This window comes from Cupressus sempervirens, chromosome 5 (assembly GCF_028749045.1).
Source record: "Cupressus sempervirens isolate cs-2001-9-10 chromosome 5, ASM2874904v1, whole genome shotgun sequence".
NCBI lineage: Eukaryota > Viridiplantae > Streptophyta > Pinopsida > Cupressales > Cupressaceae > Cupressus > Cupressus sempervirens.
The window spans coordinates 220,053,248-220,059,524 of NC_143122.1; positions in this window are offsets into that span (position 1 = coordinate 220,053,248).

Here is a 6,277-nt window from a genome sequence, read left to right on the forward strand (position 1 = left end):
AAATAACTGAGGCTAGTAAGAAACATGGGAGAAAATTTGCACCCAAATATAGAGCCTTTAGAATTTTGCAAAATCAAATTGAAAATGTTGTGCAAAATCCCACACAAATATGGAAATTAATTTATGGATTGACTAAAATAAAGGAAGGGAAAGAAGACCCCTTTGAAGGAAGAAATGATGAAGAAGAAGAGGAGAATGAAAGAGAGGAAGAAGGAGAGAAAGAAAAAGAAGAGGAACAGTGGAGAAGACAAAACAAGGTGAAGTGGCACCAACTAAGGAGCAGCAACCAAAACAGAGTGTCCAAGAGACCCAATTTCTACCACCAAGTCCTCTACATACAACACCTGTAGAAAATTCAATTGTAAAGGATGTTTCTAACACTTCAAGTCAGAACATCAATCCACTCATTGTAGAGGATCGCAAAAAGATCCTTCACCAACTACATTGCAATCACAACTATGCACAAATCCTATTTTGGTGACTATGGAAGAGTTGTAAAAGGTTGTAGCAAAGATTACTAGGGAGAAGTTGAACACACAAGAACCACCTTCACAACTTCCCATAGCTATAGTAGACCAACCAAAGGAACAAGAAGAACATGATACAACTACTAAGGTTGATCATATAGTCACAACAACAACAATTGCCGAGGACCCAACAAAGGAAAAAATAAGACATGATGTTCCTATAGCACAAAGCCAAGGTGCAACTCCTCAAATCATTATCATTTATCAAGGCAGTAGAGAAGAAGAGAAGGAAGAGGAGAAAAACCCTTTAAAAAAAAGAATATAGGAGGCAATACAAACACTGGTGAACTTGCCTACCTCAAGGACTCCTACCAAGTAGTCAAGGACTGATGTAGTACCACTAAAAATTTTAGCACTAGCCTCAGGCTCCACCAAGGTAGCAAGGGTACTTCACTATAGAGATCCTACACTTGATGAGGAAATAGTCATACCTAGCTATGACTATAAAACAAATAACCTAGCTTAGATAAATGAAGTGTAAGAGGCATTGGAAAGAAAGAAGAAATAGGAGATACTCAGAAATGAGTATAGACAAAAGCAAGCATTAGTGGAATTCAAAGACATATTTCTTGATGCATTTAGCTTGCCCTGATAAACCAAGCCCATCATGGAGCAACTATCCAACATAGTGGACGAGGTAGAAAATGAAGATAGCACTTTCACAAGTTGAATTGGGTAAGAAGGTTGAGAAAGTGGAAATAGCACTTGAGAATATATTCTCATTATACTCAAGATTGTGTGACTCATCATTTTTCACACAAGAAACTAGCCAAAGAATATGAGCTTGGAACATAATCTTAAGATTTCTAGCACCTAGCTACCCAAAGATCTAGCTTAAAGTGAGAAGCATTTTGCAACTACGCTTCACACCTAGAAGGAGTTAGTTGTATTAACAATAGAAGAGGCCAATGTCAAGGCCAAATTTATAAAGATTCAATCTACCATTACTCCACATTTAGAAGTACTACATAAGGAAATGGCTTATGTAGAAAATTTTCTAAAGAAAGACCCCAATATTTCTACCCTAGAAGGCCTAGTACATCTTGCAGCAGAGACAACCATCTAGCAAAAATCACTAGAAATAGCTTTAGATAATTGGGATGCTTCTCTGAAGATGATCATGGAGGTAAATAAAACATTTTTGGCTAAATATTCTATTCATTCTTAGGTCCCTATGACATAAGTGTCAAAAAGGGGTAGATAAGATAAATAAGAAGGGGGAGATAAGCATTATGTGAAATAAGGGGGAGAAATTACATTTTTGGAGATTCTTTGATGAAGGTAATAAATGATATTCCAAGGGGAGATATTCAAACTTTGAGGAAGCCAAAAGGATGCAAAAACTACAAGAAAATATGAAAAGGGGAGTAGAAACAAAGGGAGAGTAAAAATAAAGTAGAAACAAGGTACAAACAGATACATAGTACAAACAAGGCAAAGAGTATCAGTCACATCAACATGAGACAAATTCAACACAAGAGTCTTTGGTTGTAGGAATACAATTTTTGTTATAGAATTGGCACATCAGCTTAGAGAGAGTTACAATATTTTTAGGTATACAAAATTTTTAACATGTTTTTGAAGTCTTGTACATACACCATGAAAAAAATGTGTAGTATACTCATAGAGATCAAATTCATAATGCCTACTTAAGTGTTTTTGCCACTCATGTCAAAGGGGGAGATTGTTAGTCTCATATTAGTTTTGACAATTGAGTGTCAACACACTTAACTAATTCTCAAGATGATGCTGAGTGTAATATAGATGTCAAGCTATAGTGTGTGCTGAGCTAGAGAATTCAATAGGTGTGGAGTGAACTTCAACTATCAAGTTAAGTTCAAGTGTTAAGTGATAAGTGATGCTGAGTCACTATAGGTTCCCAACAAAGTATAAATGCCAAGTGAAACAAAATAACTATAGGATTGGAGTGAGATAGAATTCCTATATGTGTTGAGCATCAGAAACTAGTAAGTGTCGAGTAACATAGAATCAACATATGAGTTTGTGCCTTCACAAACTCAGATGTAAACCATTTTTGAGTTGACTCAGGATGAATCTCGAAGGATCATGAAGATAAGATCGAATCTTTTATATTACCTATGTAATTACATGTAGCTAATTAGAAAAATGGAGAAGTCATGTAACCAATAAGAAAAGTGCAAGAATTGAGTGGGAGATGAAGATTGAATATTGATCATAGATTCATTCCTAACCCTAAGTCTTTGAAGCCATTAAAATGAGGATGAAAGCCCACTATGTATGTGCATGTGAGAAGTGTATGAGTGAATTATAGTGAAGTGCAAAAGGGTGTAAATACTTAGAGAAGAGTAGAGTAGCATTTTAGAATCTAGTTGATCAAGAACAGAGTATCACATTTTTGAAGAGTTACATATCAAATCAAGCAAGGATCAGAATAGATAGAGCAGAATGAGGATCTAAAATCAACAATTAAGTGTTGCAAGTGATTAGGTCAAGGCTTTCTAATACTCTCTAGAAATTGTATTAGGAAATAAAATCTTATGATGATAGGTTGGTTTAATGGCCATGTTGTAAGACTATAAACAATGTGCTAAACCCTTTAACAAGGTAACATTCCAAGTGAGTGTTTTTAAATCCTTTAACCAGGTCACTTTTAACAAGGTCTAAAGTCTTTAATAGGATAGGCCTTTCACAGGGCAGACCATTGGGAGTGGTCAAACTTTGTAACCTTGAACAGTTACATATTGCTACACTGATAGTTTGTGGGTGTCATCCCTACCCCAGTTTTACTTTCTCATTTTGGAGGGTTTTTGGGTTACCAAATTCTTGTGTTATATGTTTTCATGCATGTCTTTATTTTCATGTTTATTACATGAATTAGATTCATGTGAATGATATTAGGTAAAAGGTTTTGGAAAGGATAAAGTGAGTTACTTTTGATTCACACGCCCCCCCCCCCCCACCTCGCTTCAAAAGTAAATCTTTCCACTTGAAAATTCCAACAATGCATATATTTTATTTTCTTTCAATCAATCTTTCTTGAATTGTATTTTAGATTTCTTAATAAGATCTATAATAAATTTTTAATGTATGTATAATGTATGTATATATGTATATGTATATGTATATGTATATGTATATATATATATATGTATATATATGTATATGTATATATATGTATATGTATATATATATATATAAACTCAATGAACTTCTAGATAATTTTAAGGAACTTCAATTTTATACTTTTAAAGTGGATTTTCTATTATAATAGACTTTTATTTCCTTGGATTGATTTTAGTTGCAATTTACATAAATTGCCCTTTTCCTTTAGAGATAGTTGTCTTTTGGCACCCTGTCTTTCACTTAAATTACCATTTTGATGCAAATATACATTTGTTATGATATAAAATCATAGTATTTTATGTTTTTCTAATTAATTAAAGAAGGAAGAACCCAAACCCATAAATAAAAAAAGGTAACATCCAGTCTAGAGCAGGCAAACCCGAAAGATCACAAGAAGTTATGCTACAAAAAAAATTAATTAGAACCAGCAAATACAACTAAAACAAAGGAAAGGAAAACATCTAATATTTGATGTTGTTACATTTCATACAACTAGATAATTGTACCTTGGTGAAAGGAAAATGGAAGATCAAAGCTCAGGAGGACATTGTGGCTCTCCCCCATGGCTTCTTCTCTTTGAGCTTTACCAACAAAGAAGACCCAAAATATGCTCTATTTAGTGGCCCTTGGATTTTTGGATGAAATTTATTAGCCTTGAAAAATGGGAGCCTAATATCAATATTTAAGCAATCCCCAAAGAAACCAAAGAGAGATGTTAAAAAAATTCCTTCTTCTAACCTCCCAGAAGTTAACTATGATCAAGTTGGGGATGCAAGAAAATGGTAAGGTTATTTCATCCCCAAATGAACATGATAAAAATGAGAGGGATCAATTTTGTGAAGAGGGGATTATGGAAAATTAGGCTAAAAGGATTGAAGATGACAACAAAATGACTAGTTTTGGTGATATGGCTTCGCTAGATTCTTCTCCAAACCCATGTGTGGAGGAAGTTAAGTGCCCATCTTGTCTAAAAAATTATAATGAGTCAATCCAAAGCCCTAAGCTATAGAATTAATAAATAGAAAAGAGGAACAAGGCCAAGATTAGGATGTTTTAATGGGAGAAGGGAGATTTCATCCCTTCCCCCATTCCATCAAAAATAGAAAATTCCTATGAAAGTATGAATAAAACTCCTTCATTCAATGAAGCTCAAGGTTGTCTAGTTTTTGGGGAAATGAGCATCAATATTTTAGTGTAATTATTAGATGTAGATAAGGTTAAATTGACCTACCAAGAGGACATCATATCCTCAAATGATAAGAAACTTTTGGCTAAGGAAACTATTCAGAAGATTTGGGAAGGTGTTGTTAGAAAGTGAATCATAATATTTTAAGTTTTTATGATTAATTAAAGTAGGAAGAACCCAAACCCATAAATAGAAAGTAACATCAAGTATAGAGTAGGAAAATCAAAAATATCACAAGAAGTTATGCTACAAAAAAAAATTCATACTTGTTTATGCTAGGAATTGTGTCAATGTTCATCTGCTTTCCAATTACCATATATAATTGTAATTGTTTCCAAGCTTGGTAAATGAGAGTAGGAAGTGGTTTATGAGGATCTTCCCATTTCTTATTTCTATTGTAAAAAATCAACTTAGTTAGTGAAGCAATCCTTTTTTGGAATTCATTAATTAGCCTTCAAGAAATGGGAGACTAATATCGATATTTTAGATACTTTATTTCATATTACTCCCATCTGGATCTGGTTTCCTTGTCTTTCACTATATTTATGGCATCAAGATTTCCTTAAATGATTATCTTCATCTTTTGGGGAACATTTATCTTTATACCCCATGACAACCTTAAAATCCAGACTTGTTTATGCTAGGAACTGTGTCAATGTTCACCATCTCTCCAATTTACCATAAAAATTTGTAATTGCTTCCAAGCTTGGTAAATGGGAGTAGGAAGTGGTTTATGAGGATTTCCCCTTTTCCAAGTTTCTATTGTAAAAATTTAGGTCAGTGGGTGAATAAATCCTCAAAAAAATGAAAGAAAGATGCTAAAAAAATTCCTTCTTCTAACCTTCTAGAAATTAAAAAAATGTGGAAAAGAAAGGACTTAATTGAGAGCATTGAAGATAAAAAAGGTAATGTTTCCAAGGATCCAAAAGTTAATTATGATCAAGTTGGGGACACAAGAAGATGGTAATTTTGTTTCATCCCAAAATGAACATAATAAAAATGAGAGGGATAAATGTTGTGAAAAGGGGATTATGGTAGATTAAGCTAAAAGGATTGAAGATGACAACGAAATGACTAGTTTTGGTGATAAGGCTTTGGTGGATTCTTCTCCAAACCCATGCGTGAAGGAAGTTAAGTGCCCATCTTACCCAAAATATCCTATTGAGGAGTCAATCCAAATCCTTGAGGTGGAGAAGTTAATAAATAGAAAAGAGGAACAAGGCCAACATTAGGATTGTATGGAAGAAGGAAGAGTTCATCCCTTCCCCTATTCCATCAAGAATTGAAATTTCCTATGAAAGTATGAATAAAACTCCTTTATTCAATGAAGCTCAATATTGCCCACTTTTGGGGGAAAATAAGAATCATTATTTTAGTGGAATTAGTAGATGTAGATATGGTTAAATTGACCTACCTAGAGGATATCATATCCTCAAATGATAAGAAATTTTTGGCTAAG